The 24,569-nt window shown below is 41.7% G+C and overlaps 1 protein-coding gene across 1 annotated transcript in view; it reads left to right on the top strand.

Annotated features, from left to right (window-relative positions):
- Positions 1-24,569, top strand: part of HPSE2 (heparanase 2 (inactive)) — a 683,675-nt gene that overhangs the window by 555,633 nt on the left and 103,473 nt on the right. The gene's annotated exons all lie outside the window — the stretch shown is intronic.

Here is a 24,569-nt window from a genome sequence, read left to right as displayed (position 1 = left end):
GAGATCCCACTTCGTCCAGAGAAGCTGCACTCATCAGAAATATTACATGGGTCATCTTTTTCACGGACATCATGGTCACAGAGAAAGGTCAGACTTCTCTCATTAGCTCATAGACTGTCAGAGCTGGGATTCCCCTTGGAGGAGATCCAGTTGCACCTCCTGTAACAGAGGAACTGATAGTCTGAGTAGAGGGGAGAGGAAGATATAGAACCAGCTCTAGAACCCTTCCATGTGCCCTAGTCCAGTACTCTTCCTACAAAATTACTCCTGCCCTTGGATCCACAGTAAGCAAACCCAACTGGAACCAGTGAGTGTTCCTGCCATTTGCTTCCCTCTGCCTATTTCTGCCCTGCATTCCCCTCATTTTCACCCCTACCCTGAGCCAGGAGGCTGGTTTCCAAGCCCAGAACAGAGAACAACTTGGCATCCAATGGTACTATTTCCATGTTTCAAAAGAATCCCTATAGATTAGAGGATGAAGTAATTATTGTATCACTGATTGTACATGACTCCAGTTAAGTCACAAATACTAGAACTGACTGGCACAGTTGCTTTTATTCACAGGGCCAGGCTACCTCTCTCAAAGTGTGGGGGGGGGACGGGGGGGGCTAATGTACAGTGGAGAGGAAATTTTCAGGTTGGAACCGTATGTTTTTTTGTTTGTTTGTCTGAGCTTATAAACCTGTAGAGATAAAACAAAATAATAATTAGAAAAGTCTCCGTGAAATGTCAGCATTAAACAAATACAATGTCACACAAAAATAAATATTTATTAACCATCAGGCACTGGGGAGGAGACTAGTAATAAATAAATGAATAAACAAATAGTAGAGTACTATACCAAGGAGTCAGTGAGGGCCCCTTTGGAGTGAGTGTATGGGAAGGCTTCTCTGAGAAGGTGACGTTTAAGCCAAGAGCCCAATGACAAGAAGGAGCCAGCCATCCGGATTTTTCAGGCAGGGGAAGGGGCTAGCACATAGGTTCCAAAGTGGAAATGGACTTTGCATGTTTGAGGAAACACAGGACACCAGAGTGATGGGAGCCTGCCAGAGAAGGGGGAGACTGGTTGGATATGAGGCCACCCAGGGGTCAGATCCCATAAGGCTTTGTAAGCTAACAGGAGTTTGATTTTATTGTAGGTAGTATGAAAAGCCAGTGGAGGGTTTTAAGCAGGGAAATAATATGATCTAGCTTTTATTTTTAAAATATCACCCTGGTAAAATTAATGCATCAACTATTAGTTATCATTGTTTTAATAATGTGGGTAATACTTAATAATTTACAGACCACTTTCACATATGGTACCTCAATAATGCTCCATCCATTCTGTTCTCCCTTTTCTCTGTCCTTCCTTCTTGCCTTATTCCCTCCCTCACTCAAATCTCATTCACTCCTCTTGATCATGTACTACATGCTGATCATTATTTTTGGCAGTGAGCCTCTTTGATGAACCAAAAAGACAAGGTCCCTGAATTCTTGGAGCTTATAAGCCAATAAAGCATAGTGAGAAATGGAAAATAAATAAACATATAAACAAGATAATTGCACTTTGTTATAATTTCTCTGAAGAGAGCTTGGTGAGAGAAGTAGGACTATTTATACTTACTTTGCTGAAGAGAAACTAGGGTTCTATGAAGATATTAAGTGGCTTATCCAAGGTCCGACAAGTACTGGGAACTGGGACTCTCAGAGTTTTGCAGTTCTAAATCTGATTTTCTTTTCTCTTCTTTGTGGTACTCTTTGGTGTCTGTCCTGTGGTCTGAGGCCAATATTTGCCTCAGTTGGGCCTGGAGATGGAAATGGACATCTTAAGGAACAGGAGAGAAGAAAACCCTAGGCTAGAAAAAGATGGTCTTTGGGTGACTAGACAGGCTGGATTTCCAGAGTTGGACAAACCTGGGTTCCATATCAACTCTCTGTGTGCCTTTGCAGGCATGTGTAGGTTAAAGATGCAAGTCCTCCTGGCTTTGTTCTCCTCAAATGAGAGTTGTTGCGGGTAACTTCCTTTCAAGCATGGCACAAGAGACCTCAGTTGATAGGTGCTGGCCGCAGAGCTCACTCAGGTCCATGGGAAGCTAAAACGAGTCCCAGTGATTCAGCACAAAGGCTCCAGTGAGCTGGGCAGCTGTATTTCTGGAAACACCAAACTCTAATAAAAAACCCGAATGTAAAAGCACGTAAGGTAGCAGGCTTTCTTTTTATCTTTCTTTGCACTAATAAATTCTGCACCTTATAAGTAGAGCACTTGACAGCTGGGAGAGTGTGTCCTAAGTCTCCCCTGGAAAGAATTTATGAGGCTAGACCAGGGCACCAGCTGAACAGACTTTGCCAGCAGGTCCTTGGAATGGGTAATGGAGGTGGACCTGGGAGTCATACTGGGCACCACCCCAGAGGGTTGAGCAGTTGATAACCAAACATTGCCAATAAAAACTTGTGGATTTTACATGGTGATGAAATTTTTTTTTTTAAATATCAATAATATTTTAAGCCTTTATTTGTTGAGAACTGGAATTTTTTTTTACCCTTATTTACTTTTATTTTTTCATTGTTATGTTAATCCCCATACATTACATCATTAGTTTTAGATGTAGTGTTCCATGATTCATTGTTTGTGCATAACACCCAGTGCTCCATGCAGAACGTGCCCTCCTCAATACCCATCACCAGGCTAACCCATCCTCCCAACCCCCTCCCCTCTAGAACCCTCAGTTTGTTTTTCAGAGTCCATCGTCTCTCATGGTTCATCTACCCCTCCGATTTCCCCCCCTTCATTCTTCCCCTCCTGCTATCTTCTTCGTCTTTTTTTTTTTCCTTAACATATATTGCATTATTTGTTTCAGAGGTACAGATCTGAGATTCAACAGTCTTGCACAACTCACAGCGCTTACCAGAGCACATACCCTCCCCAGTGTCTATCACCCAGTCACCCCAACCCTCCCACCCCCCACTCCAGCAACCCTCAGTTTGTTTCCTGAGATTAAGAATTCTTCATATCAGTGAGATCATATGATACATGTCTTTCTCTGTTTGACTTATTTCGCTCAGCATAATACCCTCCAGTTCCATCCACGTCGTGGCAAATGGCAAGATCTCATTCCTTTTGGTGGCTGCATAATATTCCATTGTATATATATACCACATCTTCTTTATCCAGTCATCTGTCGATGGACATCTTGGCTCTTTCCACAGTTTGGCTATTGTGGACATTGCTGCTATAAACATCGGGGTGCACGTACCCTTTCAGATCCCTACTTTTGTATCTTTGGGGTAAATACCCAGTAGTGCAATTGCTGGATCATAGGGTAGCTCTATTTTCAACTTTTTGAGGAACCTCCATACAGTTTTCCAGAGTGGCTGCACCAGCTTGCGTTCCCACCAACAGTGTAGGAGGGTTCCCCTTTCTCCTCATCCCCGCCAACATCTGTCATTTCCTGACTTGTTAATTTTAGCCATGCTGACTGGTGTGAGGTGGTATCTCATTGAGGTTTTGATTTGGATTTCCCTGATGCCGAGCGATATTGAGCTCTTTTTCACGTGTCTGTTGGCCATTTGGATGTCTTCTTTGGAAAAATGTCTGTTCATGTCTTCTGCCCATTTCTTGATTGGATTCTTTGTTCTTTGGGTGTTGAGTTTGATAAGTTCTTTATAGATTGGTGATGAAATCTTCAAGAGAGTTAAGAGCTTAGGGGATCGGTGAGTTGTGCTTTGATTGTCTCCCAGAAAAAAATCAGTAATTTCTTTTTATTTTCTTTTTTTTATTATTATGTTATGTTAATCACCATACATTACATCATTAGTTTTTGATGTAGTGTTCCATGATTCATTGTTTGCGTATAACACCCAGTGCTCCATGTAGTACGTGCCCTCTTTAAAATCAGTAATTTCTAGTTCAGTTTCTTCAAACTCAGCTCAGTATTTAAGGAAAGGATCTTATTAGCAAACACTGTTTTGGTTTTGGTTTTGTTACCACTCTTAGATAAACTTAGAAAAAGTGAGGATAGTGGCCTAATGGCTCCTCAGCCCGTACCCCATAGGACCCCTCCACCTGCCCAGTTGACTTTGATCCCAGCTTGTGGGATTCTAGCAGCTCTGGCAAAGTCATTCCAATAGCACCCTTCCAGTCTAAGGTAAGAGAGAAGATGAGGGTGGCCCTTTAAAAAAGAGACTGGTCTTCAGAAAAGATCATTTCCAACTACATCCCATGTTCTTTATGATTGTTCTTCTAGAAATGTGCCAGCACTCCTACTGTTGGAGATTTTCCCTCTCCTGGGAAGAGGAGAACATTTAGTTCAGCAGTGCTTCATCATCGACTCCCACCCCTTTCCCCTGACCCGCCTGCCATTGGGAAAGAGGGAATGTGTGAGTCTCCACAGCCAGTCAGCCAGTCAGGGGCTCCCTCGGGAGCAAGTGATGTTTGTGCAGAAGAGATCTGCACATTTGGTGGACATAGTCCAGACCCCACCAGCCGTGGGCATTTCTCCTAAGAGAGGGTTTTGGAATTTAGCTTGCTGCTTTTTTTAAGAGCTTGATTTACAGAGCTTCCAGGGAAAGGAATGGTGAATTACTAGTCAACAGCTTTTTAACTCCCACGCCAGCCAAGCAAATATAATTCAATTCAAAAAACATTGACACTTCAAGTGTGTCTGGCTCTGTGCTAGGTATTCTGGGGACACACAGATAAATAAGATATGGTTCCCTCATCTGCAGAGCTAAGAGTCTGGCGTGTGTTTGTGTTTGGGGGATTATAGTTTAGTCCTCTATTTAGAATAAAACAGAAAGCTAGTTCACACTGGACTGCGTTTTCTATACTGGGTGTTGTGGTGGCGATATTTACATTTGCTCTCACCTTCTTTTTTGCTGACTATCACTGCTGAATAATAATAAACATTCAGTTCAGCCCAATGCACATTTATTGAGCACTTACTGTGTACATTGTTGTAGATTATAGTCAGTGGTCATGGACTGGAGTACTACCCACTAGGTTATGGTGGGATCAAACCCATGGCTATGGTTCCCACAGCAGCATGCTCTCAGCCAGGCCATCACTGTTCACATGTCACTTGGCTACTGGAAGGAAACTCTGAATCTTAATGGTGTCCGCCTAACTCTGCTGGTTAGCCTGTCCCAGGGATGAGATCCTAAGTGCTCCATCCTTGTGTCCCTTGGAAATGTTAGACAGTGTCCCTGCGCACTGCACAGCTGCAGTGCAGACACTGGATCAGCTTAAATCTGTCCCTTTCCTGAGGAAGAACGTCCAGTTACAAACCCATGTTCCACTGATGCTTGGTTAATGCACAGTTTCTTCTTGTAAGAACAACAGGAGGCCTCACGGGGGACAGCAGGAGCCTGGAACTATGACAGGATTCAGGGCTGCAATTCCTGACTCTGCCATTAATTAGATGTTTATCTTTGGTACCAGTTTTCTCATCACTTAAATTTCAATAAAAATGTCTTCTCTGTCTGCCTCCAAAAGATATTGTTACAATCCTTGAGAAAATTAGGGAGGACAATAGGATTCCAATTTCATATATATTCATACACAGATAAAATTACTGGAATCTCTTCATACATCTAAATGATACAGGTGGTTTTCTTTGGCTAGTGGAATTACAGACAGTTTTAATTTTCTTCTTTGTGGATTTTTTTTGTATGTAAATTTACTGCAGTCAGCATTATTGCTTTTTTAATCTGAAAAAATAAGGCTATTTAAAAAAAAGAGTGTTTTGAAAAAACCAAGTGCTTTAAATACTTAAGCAAATATTATCCCAGCCTACTTCATTTATCATTCATGATTCATTCATTCATAAACACTTATTACACTTATGCTGTATGCTAGACACCATGCTGGACCCTGGGCACACTGTCCCTGCCCTGAAGGAGCTTGCAGTGTGGACGGGAGAGGAGTCAGCAGGGACAGTGGCAGAAGTGCTTTAGCAGGATGGAAGAGGAACAGGGGCTAGCCTGGGTGGAGGGCAGTCATGCGACATCAAGCAAGGCTTTTTGGAGGAGACAATGCCTGAGCTGGATCTTGAAGGAGAAGGAAAGTTAGCTGTAGGAAGAAGAGTTTGGGGTCTGGGGAGGATCTTCCGAACAGAGGCAATAGTACGTGCAAAGGAATAGGGGCATTCATTTTCCAGAGAGTCACAGTGGATGGATTATGAAAAATTTCTTAGGAAAGCTTTTCCCATTGCTGTCCAGTGGCCACACAGGGTGTGTGAAAATTAAAGAATTTCAAAGCCATCCATCTGGAGGTGGTGGGGCGGGGGAGGTACAAAACCTAGCCAAACCAGCCTGTGACCTGTTTCTTGGTGTAGGTTCCTTTCTTTTTCATTTCGTTCCCATGGGAGCCATCAGGAAGATGAAAGAAGCAGAGCGTACCTGTTTAGGGGTAGCTGTGATGTGAAACCCAATCCTCTCATTAGAGGCCCTGACAAAGACTTCTCCATGAGCAGCCTTTCTTTGTGGGACCCTGTGGCTGCTGAGAGAAGGGCATCCACGCTGCACGATCAGTCACTAGGACCCAGGCCGGCTCATGTCAGTGGCCGGAGCTCCTGGGCTGCGTGCCCAGTGCGCATGACTTGCTTCTTTCCTCTGCTGTGCCTCTAACCCTGGCCTCCCAGCTCGGAGCTTGTGTCTGCACCATCAGCCCAGGCAGGCAGCTCTTTGCCTCTAATGCTTTAAATAGAAGCCCCTTTGATTTTTGACTACCAGTCCTCATCCTTTGCTTATGTATCAACCTGAGTGGTGCGCATGCGACATTAGCAACACACCTCAGCACTTATAAGGGCTCACCCCGATGGAGGCTGCCGGGGGCGGGGAGGAAAAGGAGCTCTGCTGCGGAAGTGGGAAGATGCAGGCGCCGAGTGCAGCCCTGCAGTGCGCCTGTTGCATGAGTCTTCATTTCCTGCTTTGGGAAAGGGGGCTGACTATGCTGCGGTTGGGAGCGGGGAGTATTTGAAGGGAGCACTTAAAACTATTGGCTTTGGAATCAGACTGACCTGCATTTCAAACCCAGCTCTCCTGTTTACTGGCTTCCTAAACCTCAGTAAACATCAACTTCTCCTCGTAAAATGGAGGCCACAGTAGTGTCTAGCTCACGGCGTTGTTGGAAAGGATTGAACAAGCCAATGCCTGTGTATCTTTTACCACATAGTAAATACTCAATAAATGTTAGCTGCTGTTATTATTTATAAAGTCATTTTGTAAGTGTAAAATGCACGAAGTGTCAGTAATTATCATTAATAATGTGAACTTTAATGATAATAATGAGAGAATATACATTTGAATATTTGTACAGATAATCTGGAAATCAGCTCAAGTAGTAATAACTAAAGTATGAAGAGTAGATATTTTGCAAAAATTAAATTACTAGAAAACTAGAAGAACAAAAAAAAAAAAAAAAGGAAAGCTGTGATTCTTGCCCTTGAGAGGAATTGACTGCAAATGGTTAAAGACAAACTAAAAATTACAATTTATTTTCCTCCCCAGAAGATGCTGCCAACCTTTCCCAGTGAAGGCAATTAAGGCAGTAACCACACTGCAATACCAGCTCTAACACCTTCATTTGGTATTTATAAATGGTCCAATAAGCCCTGGAAACCATGATATGTCACATGGAAATGCTAATGACAGCACATTATGCGAGTCACTGAGAGGCAACAATTGAAAATCTCTCTCTGCCATCAACCATTTATATTGTTCCCAGATTGCAGTACTGAGGGATTATAGTGACGGCAAGGCGTGCAGCAACCCAAATAAATTAGGGAGAAGAAGCAATTACAGCCCCACAGCCTTTGAGCTCACGAGCAGGGTGCCGTCCTCGAAGCAACCTTCACATGATGGAGGAGCAAGGCAAGCTCTGGAAATGAGAAAAGCTGCACCTCACCTAACCTCACCAGTTCGCCTAAAACATTCGAAAGAACGTTATCTAAAAATAATCTGACAAGGAAGAGAGGAAGGGTGGGAGAGAGGAAGAGAAAAGAGAGAAGAAACGGAATGTGCTTTGGTGGGTTGGAAAGATCTCTGGCGAGTGCCACAATATGACAAACTTAAAGTTATCTCTTAAGCATTCTGTTGCAAACACGATGGCACGATGTGCTCCAATTATGACATTTAGGAACCAACAAGTAGGACTCTGATAGAAGTGACCTGAGAGCCAAAGATAATACATGATGTTCTTTTAGACTCAGTTATATTTTTGTTGGTGCTTGTGTAAATAAAAACAGAAGTCTTTTAAAATAGAGAACACATACACATAAATTTTGTTTTTTAATTCTTACTTAAATACACTACGCTATTTATAAATTTTTTAAAACTATCCATCATTAGGTACCTTACTTTCAACTAATATCCATCTCTGTTTATTTCATCTGATTTGGTGGGGTTTTTTTTTTTTTTTAAGATTTTTTCTTTATTTTAGAGAGAGAGAAGGTGCACATGAGCAGCAGGAGGAGCAGAAGAAGGAGAGAATCTCAAGCAGACTCCGTGCTGTGTGCAGAGCCCCAGCAGGGCTCAATCCCACAACCCCAAGATCGTGACCTGAGCCAAAACCAAGAGTCTGACACTCAACTGACTGAGCCACCCAGGCGCCCCTCTGATTTAGTTTTAAGCATTGAAAGGATTGAATAGAACACATCATTTGACTCACTCTAAACTGAACTTGAGCAGACCTGTCTTCTCCAGAACTCACTGCTCTCATCTTAATGTCAAAATCCTAATAGCCTTTCTCCATTAGAACAGTGATTTTCAAGCCTATGCACATTACAATCACCCAGGGGGCTTTTACAAAATGCCTATGCATAGGTACTACCTCTGGGAATTCTGAGTCGTCTGGTCTGTAGAGGATACCAAGTGTTGGTATTTTTTAAAGCTCCCCAGGTGATTCTAATGTGCAGCCAGATTTGAGCACCACTGGGTTAGAAGTTTCCATTTACCCCTGATTAAATCAGGAATTACCTTCCCCCTTTTCTCTATTCTTTTGTACTCAACCTTTGCTTCACCTATCAAGATATTAACAAAAGTTTAATACGATCTATCATTAATTCATGTGACAAATATTTATTGACTATTATTTGCCAGACACTGTCCTGGTTTGTGAGGAAAATAGAGGTGAAGGAGAAAGACAAGCCTCCTCCCTCATTGGAGGTGACAGTCTAGTAATAGAGACTAAAACAAGTAAACTAATAAATAATTACAAAATTCAGAATGGTGTCTAGGAAGCAAGCAGTCTGCTAAATTGAAAAATAATGAGGAGAGGATAGTGCTTTAGAAAGTGTGGTCAAGGCAGTCTTCAAGGAAGAGGCAGCCAGTCGTTGGAGGAGCTGGTGGGAGAGTGCAGCATTCTCTCCGAGGGAGTAGCATCTGCAAAGGCTGCTGTGGGGAGAGGCTCAGCCGCATGTCAGAGGTCCTGCAGTGCCTCTAAGACCACCCTGAGGCCTGGCCACCCACAGCCTGGCACAGACAGCCAGTGAACTGCCTGGTTCAGTTTATCTCAGGCTCTCCCTGCACCTACCTGATTCCTACTCTACACTGGGCAAACCATTTTGCTCCCTGTCTCTGTAAGAATAATGGTGCTATATCCCACTGCCTGCCCCTCTGTCTGGAATCCTCAGCTGAGCCTAATGCCTGCTGTGTCTCCCTGCCACTGACCTGGCCATCTCCATGGGCACCTTCAGTCACCTCTCCAGGCTTTGAAACAAGAATGGCAGAATGATGTATGTTTAAAAATGTCAGTGATAATTTTTTAATGTCCTCACGCTAGGGTGTTGTGACATATACAAAAGCAAAGCACCATTTTAGTTATTTGGGACATAAAGAATAAAATAGGGTTCTTTCTCTCCGTGTTTACAATCTGTTTGTAGTGACAAACATAGAGCCTTGGAGAGATAGCTAATAGATGATGATGTGAAGATCTGTCTTGTTCACTCAGTATCTCCAGAGCCAGACCTCTGAGTAGGAGACATTCCTACTGGCTAGAGGGAAGGGGCTGGAAGGGAGAATTGGGGAAGGCCTGTGCAACATGTCCTGAGTGGACATTTGTAATATTAATTACCCAAAGAATACATGCGCCTAAGAAAGCTCCTTGCCCTGTGGTGCTGAGACCGTAGGAAGGAAGGAGAGGAAGGAGTGCCTTAGGATAGAAGGAAGAACAGGAGTTTTAGGTCTGATATCAGGTTCTGCCACCAACTCATTCACCCTGGGGCACTGGGTGCTCTGGGTCAAATGTGGGTGTTGAATGAGACCATCCGAGGTCCCCTTTAGCTCTGATGTTTTCTGATTCATCTTTTTTTTTTAAGATTTTATTTATTTATTTGAGAGAGAGAGAATGAGAGAGAGCACATGGGGGGGGGGGTCAGAGGGAGAAGCAGACCCCCTGCGAGCAGGGAGCCCGATGTGGGACTCGATCCAGGGACTCCAGGATCATGACCTGAGCCAAAGGCAGTCGCTTAACCAACTGAGCCACCCAGGCGCCCCTCTGATTCATCTTTAAGACTTCCATACCAGTATCTTCAGACAGACCTCCCAGCTGAACTTATATTAATAAAACCTTTAAAATAAAAGTAAAGGGGCGCCTGGGTGACACAGTCAGTGAAGTGTCTGACTCTTGGTTTCAGCTCAGGTCACGATCTCAGGTTGTGGGATTGATTGAGACTCCGCTCAGCATGGAGTCTGCTTAAGACTCTCCCTCTGCCCCCCACATCCACATTCTCTCTCTTTCTCTCACTCTCAAATAAATGGATATTTTTTAAAATACTAAGTTAAATTAAATTAAATAGCACTATTTTACTTTTAAATCATTCAGGGAGAAATCCCTCTTTTCTTAAGGCTCTTGTAGCCCTGTTATAACAGCTAACACTTTGTTTTGTTATCAGAGTTGTTTGGGTGTATCTAACTTCCTCTCTCTGCCTCTAAGTGCCTTGAAAACAGAAGCCGCCTCTCCTATCTTTATATCTCCCATAGCCCACTCACAGGTAATCCTTACTGCACCCTAAAGATGCTCAGTGACTGGGATTCTAGGGGCTGCAGTGCACTGCCCAATAATGGAAATACGGAAGGTGAGCTTTTACTGTCAGGTGTTGTGTGCACAGTGGGAGGCAGTAGAGCTTGGTGCTTAAGAGACTGGGCTTTGGAGTCAGACAGAGCTGGATGTGCATTCCAACTCTACTGTCATCACATTTGGCAGATTCCTCATCTTCCATCATCTGTATGATGGGGATGCTAATAATCTGTGCCTCAGGGACTTAGGACAGTGTCTGACACTTAATAAGTACATAATAATGTGGCCATTGTTATCTATTCTAAATACATGAAAATTATTCCTTGGAATTGGATGAAATTCTAATATCTTGGGAAAGACGGGAACATGTGGGAAACAGCAATCCCAAAAAGTAGGTACTACTTACAAATTATAAGGAACAGGAAATATTTTAGTTACAATAATGTTAGTTGGCGCATATAGACTGTTTTTAGACTCTTCAAAATCCTTCAAATATCATTTCATACTCCATAAAACTATCCAACAATAGTTTTCTTCTTTGGCTTCTTTGACTTTATTCTTTATGTCCTACTATAAGTTTCCATAACTTATATCCCTCCATTAAATTATCTGGCCTTTCCAACTTCCCAGTAAGACAGGTAGGATAAATATACCCATCCTGTTTGGCAGAGAAGAAAACTGAGGCCAAGAGAGGACCAGCAACTTACTCACGGGAACACAGCAAGGTAGGGCCAGTGGTTCTGAGTTCTGTGATTTTTTGTTACTACTTCGTTTTCTCTCTTACGGTTCCTTCACAGCTTTGTCAAGTCAAGAATTCAGGCTGTGTCTGCTAGCAGCCAAAGCAGATAGGAATGTCTATGAGGAAACAGAAAAGCTGGCTTCAAGGTAAAATAAAATGATCCAGGAGATAAAACCTGGAATTTAACAGTGGCTGACTCTTATAGATTAAATTTTTACTGAATAATGAATAAAAAAAAGAAAGGAACAAATTTTCAATTTCATGCAGCAGTAGGTTAGTTTCACTGCCTGTATTGGATGTATTAAAAGAGCAATATAGAGGGTCCACCTCTCTTAAGGCAGTTATCATTTTGCCCCATTATTGTATATGTATACGTCTACCTCCTTAATAGTGGGACCACTTTAAAACCTTTAAAACCCTAGAACCATGAGCATGGCAGAAGCTGGACCATCCTCTAATGTTTAGCCATCTGATGATGGATAGCAGATGCAGATCCAAAAGTCAAGTAAATTGTTTGGGAGAGCCACACCAGGGCATTTGCATTCCTGAGGAAAGTTCCAGGATGGCTCTGAAGGACAAAAGATCAGTAATGTCCCTTCATTAATCTTACTTCCAGGGAAGTTTTTGCAAACATGTATTGGAGGCTTTGCCATGAATACAAACTGATCTGGACCCTTGCCCTTGGGGCCAAACGGAATTGGAAAGAGGGTGTTGGCAGTGTCCAAGACAGCGTGCCAAGTGCCATCAGTCTGTGCAGTGGATTCAGTTACGGTTACAATGTCTGGAACAGCTGGGGCTGTAGGAGTAACAACTGAATTCAGTTGGCAATGATCTACCATAAGTCTCCAGTTCCCATTCCCTTGGACACACAGGGCTATAGTATTGAGATATTGCATCTCTTACTATCCATGCTGCTTTTAGACCTTAATCAAGGTCTAAGGTCAAGACCTTAATCAAGGTTGTGATTTCCCTTTCTCCTCCTGGGACCACTCAAGATGGAATTGGGAGGTGGACTGGGGAGTGATTTACATGGCCTATTCCATGTGAATATTCCCACTACATGTCCCACTACTTCTCTACATGTGACTCTCCTCAATGAGGACAGTCCCCTTTGGACATTATGAGCATTCATAGCACAAGCATGTAAAACATCAATGCCAATATACATTCAGTAGGGAAAGTATGTTGGAAGCCACAACAACAGGACATTGAATTGGTCCCACGGGCCTCACCCACAAGGTCACTTTAGATTTATTTTCCCTACTGGGAACCTCGCCCAAACCTTATTAGTTGAATTCAAAAGCCCTCCTCCCCAAAGAAATGGATAGGATAGTGACTTGGGAACTTGTATCTAACAGAGTCATGAGAGTTTGAGTTCCTTCTTCCCTGAAGTTTCTCACATACTTGAATGTATGCATATGGCTTTTGGTCCCTATGGAGACAGGGAGACCTCAGTCCCATCTCTAGTCATTTTTCTTCTTAAAACAGCTAAAGCTGGGATGGAAGGGACGCTGAGGGAGAGAACAGCTCTCCACCAGTAAGCGAGGCTTTGCATTTAATTAATTTAGGGTTTTTTTAAATAATAGCTTTATTGAGATAAAATCCACCTACCATAAAATACTCTTTAAAAGTGTACAGTCCCTCATCGGGCTCCCGGCTCAGCGGGGAGTGTGCTTCTCCTTCTCCCCCTCCCCCTAGTTGTGCATGCTCTCTCTCTCTCTCACTCACTGTCTCTCTCAAATAAATAAATAAAATCTTTTTAAAAAGTGTACAGTCCAATTGTTTTCAGTATATTCATGGAGCTGTGCAACTGTTATCACAATCTGTTTTCGAATACCACCTGAAAAGGAGACCCCATGCTTATCAGTAGTTACTCCTCATTCTCCTTTCCCCCCAGCCCCTGGCAATCACTAAGACACTTTCTATCTTTGTAGATTTGCCTATTCTAGATATTTCATGTAAATGGAATCATCCAACATATGGCCTTTTGTGACTGGCTTTTTTCACTTAACATTATGTTGTCAAGGTTCGTCCTTGTTTTAGCGTGTGTCACTACTTCATTCCCTTCTGTTGCTGAATAGTATTGCACTCTGTAGATACACCACATTGTATTGCTCTGTTTATCAGTTGATAGGCACTAGAGCTGTTCCTGCTTTTTGGCTGTGATGAAAAATGCCACTAGGAAACATTAGTGCACATGTGGCATATGTTTGCATTCCCCTTGGGTGTACACCTTGGAATGGAATTCCTCAGTCATGCATTTAACTTTTCGATGCCAAACTGTTTTCCAAAGTGACTTCACCATTTTGTATTCCCACCAGCAATGTATGATGGCTCTAGTTTCTCCACATCCTCACCAACACTCACTATTGTCTGTCTTTTGATTAGAGAACAGTGACTTAGAAAAATCTGAGTGGATGTGAAGTGGTGTCTCACGGTTTTGATTTGCATTTCCTTAATAACTAATGATGCTGAGCATCTTTACATGTGCCTATTGGCTATTTATGAATCTTCTTGGAAGAAATGTCTATTCAGATTCTGTGCCATTTTTAAGGGAGGGGGGGTTTCGTCTATGGTCACTTTGACCCACTTAGTCACCGGTGTGAGTAGCTACATTAGCTGCTTTTTATCAGAAGATAGATAAGCCTTGCTGTCTAGCACACTCACCAAGAACATGCAGCAGTAATCGGGCCTTGTGGCCAACTGCCTTTCCCAGTAATCCACCCTTTGGCTTTACATGTTCTTGGTTGAACTCACATTTACACTTGAGCGTGCCACTCTGTCAGCCACTCTGATTAATCTGACTGACAGAGGCTAGAACCAAGTTTGTTCCATTTGTCTCACACAGTATGATGATTAATATTATATATCAAGTTGGCTAGCCCACGTTATCCAAATACATAGTCAAACATTGTTTTAGATATTTCAATAAAGGTACTTTTTAGATGAGATAACATTTATATCAGTAGACTTTGAATGAAGCAGATTATCTTCCACAATGCAGGTGGGCCTCATGCAATCAGTTGAAGGCTTTAATAGAAACAAAACTGACCTCCTCTAAGCAAGAAATAATTCTGCCAGCAGACTGCCTTCAGATTCTAATTGCAACGTAACTCTTCCCTGGGTCTTCAGCCTGCTGGCCTACCCTACAGATTTTGGGCTTGCCAGTTTCCATAGTCATGTGAGCCAATTACTTAAAATCAAGCTCTTAGACAGATAGACAGACACACATACACATTCTATTGGTTATTGGTTCTGTTTCTCTAGAAGACCCAAATATATATAGCATTTAATTAAAGTTACCATCAGCAGGACCTTTATAAAATAATGACCATGCTGTATTATAATTCACCTGTTCATCTCTTTCTTCTCCTCTCCCATGAAGGAGAGAAATATTTGAGTTGAAAGAGACTTTGAAATGTTGGGTGCAGAAACTTTTAGTAATCTCTGCCTTCCTCAAATGTAGCAGACACTCAATAAAGGTTTGTTGAATGAAAGAGGGACTGCATATGTGAGTGCATGATTGGTGTTCTTCTATCACCCATACTTGCCTTCCCCAACATCTCAATCCAGCAAAAAAGCCCAGCTATCTTTCAAGGTCCATCTCACAGATCAACTCTTCTTGGAGCTTTTCTTTAATTCTAAGTGAATGTTTTCTCTCCTGCTCTTAAACCTCATTAACATTTTATCTGTATCCCTTTATGCATTTAGTAGGGATGCTGTTATCTACAAATACTTAGTCCTTTGCAAACTTGTCATATTTCCCTTCCTAAAATATAAGTTCCTTGAGAGTAGGAACACTGATCCTGGTACACTGATCCTTCTATCTCCTCTAGTAAACAATACACCATCAGTACCTAATAGACACTCAAAAATTGCTGAATTGGGTTGTTTCAAACCATGGGAGGGAATCACTGGTGTAAATGTGCTAATTACCCACAGCTGGTCTTAAAGGTGTTTCTGATTATTACTTAGCAGTTCGGCTTCCCTTTAGGAAACATGGCCTTTTTGCTAATGATCACTTTAACTACCACACATCTCAGTAATGACTGGTTGCCTTTAAAATGAGCCAATAACTAGATGTTTATAGAGAGCATATATGTGAAAGACCTGTGAATAGAATCCACAGAAGGTTCAGAGACTCAGTAGCAGGGGTGCTGAATTGTTCTAGAAATCCTAATTTATACACCTCAGTATCATTTTCATCTTCTGAGCTACCGTGAAGTGAGATCCTGCTGTATGCCCAAAAATAGATCATTTCATACCATGTTTTTTAATCCTTAAAACAACTGGGAAGTGTCTTTAATCTACTGTTGAGGAAACAAGGGTCCAGAGAGTTTTGGTAATTTACTGAGAGATCACTCACAGCCCACATAATTTTGATATTTTGTTCATCTCTAAGCCCTATTGGAGGCTGTTTCAGCAGTGTGTCTCAAAGCTAAGCCATCCACTGTCATTAGTCTTTGTCATCATTTGGCACCTCTTTAGCTCTTATCTGGATCATCACAGTAGCCTCCTCATGTTTCTCTTGCTTGTAGTTTCTCCCACTTCCAATATGTCTTCCACGGTATCAGTCAGAGTTGTGGTCATGCCATCCCCCTGCTTCAAAAACCTTTGTTGAATCCTTATTGCCTACATACTGCCCTGAACTCCTAAGCATGGCATTCAAGGCTTCCCATAATTTGGACTTGCCCTACGTTTCTCATCCTATTTCTAATCAGGTACTCCCAGATGGCATGTCTTCTACTAGAATCACCTACTCGTTATTACCTTCAACATACCCAACCTTTGCTTCAAAGCCTATCTTCATCACCATCTTCTCTAATGTCACCAATAGGAGTCTCTTACTCTCCTTCTCTTGTAGCACTTTGATTATATGTTATACTTGGTCCTCACTATACAGTGCTATCCATCAGAGTCTCTCCTTTTAGACAATGCGCAAACTGAAGATAGGGAATATTATGACTTATTGTGCCTGGCACATAATAGGTACATAAGGAAAGATTATTAAATTGGCTGAATTACATTAAAAATAAGCTTGAATTTGGGGTGAATAAGCAATTAGAAGCCATGCCTCACTCTGAGGCACAATTACAGCTGCTGCCTAAAGAGACACTGATTATAAATTCTTTAATCATTCTCTATACTGTAAAACACCAACCATTCAGGCAGCTGTGTATCAACTATAATATGAACAGAATGGCATCTCAGATATATTCAGGGTTTTTCTAGCTCTGAGAAGCACCTGGTTGTGGTGGTTCTGTACCAACGCAAATAAGACTTGAGAGGGGATTTGAAGGGTGAAAGAGAGGTAGCTTGCCAAATGAAATGTCTTAGAAACACCAATTTAATGACTTACATATAAATTAATCATAAACATGTGGATTAAATTTCCCCAGAAAAGGCATGTTTTGGCTCTCTGTGGACCACAAATGATTGAAAAATGATTGGAGATATTTCCTGAGCCCAAAGACGAAGAAGGAACAAGTCTATACTTCTTTAACTGCAAATATTAGTGCAATAGATAAATTGTCCAGGGGGTCTGGGGAAGTTAGAAATATGGACAGGAAATAATAAAATGAGATTCAGCTTGAAATTATGTTCCAGGTACATCTGGGGCAAAATAATCAGAAACAGAGAGATTTTGTTTGAGTGAGAACCCAGTAAAGTTATGGAGGCTATAAGACATTCAGGGTGATTTCTAGTTGACATGGCTCATGTAATATAAAGCAGGTCATTCTTATTCCTAAGGATGCAATAGTCCTGGACTGTGGACTATGAGATGGTACCCATTGCCCAGAGAGTGTAAACAAAGCCTTTGCTTTTGGTTATATCAAGACTTACCGGTGGAAAAAAGGTTTGGCTAAAATTAGAATGACTTTTGCAGATAGCTCAAGGAAATATGTGACCAAAGTCAAGACTGTGGTCTTTGGGCAGATGGCAAGATGAAGTCTGAGATCCAAAGCAAAAGAAATTGAAGCTCAAGTTCCTTCCCTAGGAAAGGACACAGTCTTTGTCTGAAGCCATAAATGCTGATGGGCCATCCACAGGAGACCTTCCTAGAAGTGTTTTATTCTCTCCTGCCATTTTAACATACTTCTTGAAGCGATCAGACATTTGAATAGACCAAACTGAAGTAGACATTATAGGCAAGTTCTGACCTTGGCAGTTGGGCCATGCAGTGTTTTACAAATACATTGAAGTAAATACCAAATGCTGTAATGCCAAGGAAATGCAAAGAAGTTTCCTTTGAGTCTAGAAAAGCAATCTGTTGCTTTCTAGGAGGCAGGATATCTTACAGAAGTCTCTGGATGTCTAATGAGATGTGAGAAAAATGATAACAATTAATGATGATAGCAGTCTTTTGCATTTGTACAATGCTTTGCTGTTTATGTGCTGCTCCTTATAAATTGTCCTATAATCTTCTCAGTCACTACCAGGTAATATTACTATCTCACATTTACAGATGAAGAAACGGAAGCACAGAAATGACAAATAATTTGCTAGCTGGTGGCAGTGTCAGGGACTCAAGTCTGGTTCTTCTGACCCCTAATTCAGTATTCTTCCTCTATCTAAATAACTTAGTAGCGTATTGGTATAACTTTATAGGGAAGAAGATGACTATAGCTTGTTGAAAGTCTGTCTACATAATTCAAATTCCTTGTTGATTGATTAGATGGTCTAAGCACTTTATTAGCTCATTTAATGCTCACAACAGTACTATTAGGTTACTTTATTATTACCCCTGTTTTGAAGATAGAAACAGTTACAGAGGGATTAAGGACTTGCCCACTGGTTAGTAAGTAGAGGAGCTGGAATTCAAATCCAGGCATTCAGGCTCCAGGACTAACTCTCTAACCACTGCACTGGACTGATTTTAGAAACTTCTTTGTCATAAATACCATGTTCCATGGTGAGGGAAAAGCTGTATCAGAATGAAGTTGGCATCTAATTCTGGGAATATCTAATCCTAGGGTACAGATTTCAATTAATTGCAAAGAGAATTCCAAAAGTGAAAAAAAAAATAGGGAGTGAGATTTAAATAGTGTACTATTTAAATGATGTGACCCATGGAAGTTTAACCAGAGAGTCCAATTAGCAGCATGGTTGCTTCTTCCTTCTTATCGGGGAATGAAGAGAATGGAAAGTCATCTTTTTTGATTAGGAGAAGGGGGAAAGGCTTTAGGGTTTGGTGTTGGGACATGCAGACCCTGGCCTTCCTCTCCTATTTTTCTACCTTTGTTTTATAGAGAAGTAAGGACCAGGGGACTTGGGCCCAATAGCTGACCTTCTAATTCAGCTCATCTCTTTGTGTAAATCTACCAACTTAATGGAGAGAAGGGAAAATGGTGAGCATCTGGGTAGTTGAGCCACAGCTGCCAGAAGGCCTTTTGTTGACAGGCCAACTAAATTCTGCAGTCATTCCATAAGGGGTTTGAGTCAAAGATGAGGATTCCAGGGGAATGAAAAGAACCATCCCAATCAAAACTGAGGATAAAAGAGAAGTCATGTGAAGCAGTGACGTGCACCAGTGTGGAATGAGCGTGGTGTGAAGGGAACGTAGACAACTTGTGAACGCTTCTACGGAGAGCAATGAGGGACAGCTGAAGGGATTGTGAATCAGATGATATGAGCATGGGGGAAAGTTCTGGGGAAAGTGGGAGAAAGAAAAGCAGACTCACAGGTGATGTGAGGTTGTCTTCTGACGTCTGAAAGGCTGTCACATTCAAGAGAGTGTGGATTCTTCCATAAAGCATAGATTTCTTGTAAGGCACAGAGCTGCACCTCTGGCTGGAAACCAAAAGGAAAAGGATTCCAACTCCTGCTAAAAGTGAGTCAGGATTTGAAGCCCAAGCCTGACCCCAGATCACTTTGTCTTAACCACTATGCTATTTTAACAGGAGGGCTTGAATGTATACTCTACAACTCAGATAGTTAAAAAAAAAAAAAACAAACTTTATTTCACTAAGCGATCCCTCCTGACCCCTAACCATGCTTGGGAGTAACAGAACAACAACAGAAATCAATTTGCAGGTTAAAGGTAGCTCAGTCTTTTCTTCTTGGTAATTTCACAGACTTTTTAGAGTTTTGATCTTTCTCCTTCTTTTCTTCCTCCTAGATGCCATCTGGGTACAAAGGGGTGCTGACATTATATGCTGGTAATGAGGACGGGCTGCCTGGGTCCTGTGCTGTCATTGGGTTACTCAGTGACCTTCACTCAGTCATCACCCCTTAATTACTCGACACACTACCCGGTACTTACTGAGATGTAGTGGCTGCTACCAGGTCTTCTTGGCTTCATGTTGGCAGCAGCTGTTGAGCATTGGCATTCCCATTGCTCCATGCTAAACTTCCCATACTCTGGGATGTACTATCACCAAGATTATTGCAGAACATCAGTCCCCTCAGCAGTTCTGTGTGGCCTTACAGAGCCCTTGGGAACTTGTGGATCTCCTGTAGCCGAGTGGAGGCCATGGCAGATGGGAAACATTGACTCAGGCCCTCCCTTTGCAGAATCACCCCAAGCCACTATTTCTGTGCCACTGAAGCTACCATCTGTACTGGTGTGTGAGGCCCCCCTCCCACAGCGGAGTCCCATATGGAAGTGGGACACATGTAGGCACTTCTTTCAATCTCCCCCTCTTCCTGGCCTGAGAACTGGACGGATGAACGGGGTCTCTTTTCTGTGACCCAGGCAACTTCCTAACCCTGGTCTCATCCCCTCAGAACCTTCTCTGCATATCCTCAATCTTCTCTATAGTAAGGCCTCCAGTGAAACTTTATGTTCACATCTCTGAGCTTTGCTAGTTAAGAAAAGCTTTAAGAATTTGAAGGAGGGGGTTGGGCTACTTAACAAAATCTGTTTTCCAAGACTTTGCCTCACTAAGGTTTTTTAGGCTAATTTGAAACTCAAAGCTGAGCCCTGACCCTTCTGGTCTAAGTGGTTTCTGACTTTCTAAAGAAACTTGAATGTCCTTGATTCAATATAAAAGGAGCTGAAGGGCAACAAGATTTACAAAGAATGAAAGCTAAAATTTATTACAGAGAATAAAAGCTAAATTGGTTGTTTCATATATTCTGTTTCAGTGAAATATTTTGTAATAAAAAAATTTTAAATACATTGGTTTAAGATTTTAAAATAATCATTCTCATTATACTTTACTGCCTTCCGTAGTAAAGAAAATCAACCAGAGCACATTAGCATAAGCCTCTATCCAAAAATGCCAGGCAAGAAGAGGTTCTGAAGGAGTGTTCTAACTTGGGGGAAGCAGGGCAGAAGTTTTTAATAGGGCTTTTAGCAGAAGGGGTTAGCCGAAGTTCAGCTGGTTTCGGGAATAGTTGGATGGAGACAGTTCTCAGAAGAGGGAGGAATTGTACGTCTGAGTTAGCAGCCGTTGTTTGGGCAATTTGATTTTATTAAGAGTAGAGAAGAACAGCTGTGGGAGACAAGGACATGCTAGGGCCATAGTGGAAAATACTCTGGCCTTAAGTGTCTCTTAATTTACAAAGTGGAAAAATATACCAGTTGTTCTATTCAGCATGTGAAAGGCTGTTTTCTGAGCAACTATTCTAATGATATGGCCATAACCCACCTTGAGTATTCTGTCTTTCGGCAACTAAATTTGCAAATTTTTTCTGAAATAATGATATGGTTCAGGAAGCTTTGAACATAGCAGCCTTTTTTTTAAAATTTAATTTAATTTTATTATGTTGTGTTAATCAACATAGCAGGCTTTTTTTTTTAATTTTTATTCTTATGTTAATCCCCATACATTACATCATTAGTTTTAGATGAAGTGTTCCATGATTCATTGTTTGTGCATAACACCCAGTGCTCCATGCAGAATGTGCCCTCCTCAATACCCACCACCAGGCTAACCCATCCTCCCACCCCCCTCCCCTCTAGAACCCTGTTTGTTTTTCAGAGTCCATTGTCTCTCATGGTTCGTCTACCCCTCCGATTTCCCCCGCTTCATTCTTCCCCTCCCACTACCTTCTTCTTCTTCTTTTTTTTTTTTCTTAACATATATTGCATTATTTGTTTCAGAGGTACAGATCTGAGATTCAACAGTCTTGCACAATTCACAGCGCTTACCAGAGCACATACCCTCCCCAGTGTCTGTCACCCAGTCACCCCATCCTTCCCACCCCACCCCCCACTCCAGCAACCCTCAGTTTGTTTCCTGAGATTAAGAATTCCTCATATCAGTGAGATCATATGATACATGTCTTTCTCTGTTTGACTTACTTCACTCAACATAATACCCTCCAGTTCCATCCACGTCGTTGCAAATGGCAAGATCTCATTCCTTTTGATGGTTGCATAATATTCCATTGTATATATATACCACATCTTCTTTATCCAGTCATCTGTCGATGGACATCTTGGCTCTTTCCACAGTTTGGCTATTGTGGACATTGCTGCTATAAACATCGGGGTGCACGTACCCCTTCGGATCCCTACTTTTGTATCTTTGGGGTAAATACCAGTAGCATAGCAGGCTTTTAATCAATGTCGGCTTGGCTGGCTTGAGAAGAGGCTCTGCCTTTTAAGAACTCACCGAACAACAAGTGAGACAGACACAAAACAAATTATCCTAACAAAATGAGAGTACGTTCAGGGTTTTGAAATTTTGGGGAAGAAAGTGGTATTTCTGCAGAGGGAATGACATTTGATTTATACCTTGAAGGATGCTAATGAGGATAAAAATAATAATATTAATATAAGCTACGCTTCACGTAGCCGTATCATGTACTAGCCACTCTCTATACACAATATTTCAAATCCTCAAAATCTCCCACTGTCTTCATCCCTCAGGCTACTAGAACAAAAATACCATAGACTAGCTAGCTTATAAACAACATACATTAATTTCTCACACTTCTGGAGGCTAAAGGCCCACTTTAAGGTACTAGCAGATTTGGTATCAGATTTGGTGAGACCTGCTTCCTGGCTCATAGATGGCTGTCTTTTCTCTGTGTCTTCCCATAGAGGAAGGGGGGAGGGGTCTCTCTGAGGTCTCTTTTATAAGGGCACTGATCCCATTCATAAGGGCTCCACCCTTGTGACCAAGTCACCTCCCAAAGGTCCACCTCCAAATACTAACCCCTCTGGGGATTAGGATTCAACACATGAATTTTGAGGAGGGACAGAAACATTCAGTCTATAGCATCCACTGAGATAGATCTTATTTACTTAAGAAGGGGTAGAAAGTGCAGCTTACAGAGATTAAGTGACTTATCCAAAGCCAAACTTAAAAATAGCAGAGCTCCGAATTTGAGCCCAGCATAATCTGGCTCCAAAGCCTACCACTGTTCTGCACCAGTATATCCCAAAGTGTGGGGCAGACATCAGTGATGATAAGGGAGAGGAATCTAGGTGTTCTGTGAAGAAGATTAGAGAAAACATGGCATAATATTACATAACATTGAATCCCACAGTGGAGGAATTATTCTCATGTCATTGTTCTGTTAAAGTCTAAGAGAATATTTCCACACTGCTCTTTAATCCTACTGATCTCACATTTTACAAAGAGCCTCAGGCTCAGTGCCTTTGGTAGCTTTCTAGCTAGAATTTAATAATGCATTTTTTCATAGTACTTATTTTTATGGTTACTTTTTCACTATAGAAAATGATGCTTTTTAAAAATTTACATAATTTGATATGAAGCTTCCAATTTATACAATTATTTAAGTTAAAAAGGAAGTAATCTTTTTTAAATATTGGGAACATAATGGTGGAGATGGATGATGCCTATGTGACAGTGGCCTGCACAAGTGGCGTTGGGACTTGGGCACCGTACCTTACTGACCAGGATTTCACTAGACATGTGACCGTGAGACATAGCTACTGGTGGTGAAGGAGAAGGAACACTCCAAAGAGAGGAAATGACTCCTAAGATGAGAAGCATATCAGAATATGATGCATTTGGAAACAGTGATCAGTGTGGGGAGCTAAGGTGTGCATGATGGATATTGATATAATAACTGGCAATGTTATTATACACGAATCCTCTACCTCACGATTCCATAACAGAGATGTGACTGATAGTAAATAACATCCATGGCTTTTTTGTTATCTATTTTGAACTCTTTTTTTGCAGGAAGCTGCCATAACCTTGATTAAAAATTAGAAAAGCTTTATTCTGTGTAAGTAGGTAAGAAATGAGGATGAAGGGAAATAGAATATGCCACCCCCAAATACGCCACTTGTTTGGGGCTGAAGGCAGTTAGGAAGCAGTAAACCACAGAAAGAACTATCTGCCTCCCCTATTGGCCTAAAAGCAGGACATAAATTTCCCTTTGTGAAGGTTTTCCTCCTCCTCTCTTCCATACCAGTAGGACGAAAAACTATGATTATCACTGGAGACAGAAAGTCAGCACCAAGAGGGGTTGGCACAAACAAACCTTACTAAAATAACCCTTATCTTCTACTAGATATAGTAGTTTCCCCTGCATATTTGCCTCCCCACAGTTTACTACTCCTAGAAGCCCAATATCCTTTTCCCTAGTTTTCCCACTTCACAAATCTATCACCCTTTGTTAAATGGTAAATAACCTCTGAATCTCACTCCTCTTTGGGTCTTTTCTTCTTTTCTATGAATACCTCTATGCACGTAAAAATTAAAATATTAACATTAAATAAAATTTGTATGCCATTTCTCCTGGTAATCTGTCTCTTGTCAGTCTAATTTCACAGGCCTCAGAAACAGAACCTAAGAGGGTAGAGGAAAAGTTTTTTCCTTCCTCTATGAAGGTCTTTTAAGCAAAGGAGCCTCATCACAAGTTTCTCAGAAGTGGGAGAAGAATGAGGCTGTTTTTAGTTTGAAAAAT

Source organism: Neomonachus schauinslandi, chromosome 6 (assembly GCF_002201575.2).
Source record: "Neomonachus schauinslandi chromosome 6, ASM220157v2, whole genome shotgun sequence".
Lineage (NCBI taxonomy): Eukaryota > Metazoa > Chordata > Mammalia > Carnivora > Phocidae > Neomonachus > Neomonachus schauinslandi.
Note: the sequence above shows the minus strand (reverse complement) of the source record. Positions and strands in the feature narration are given on the sequence as shown.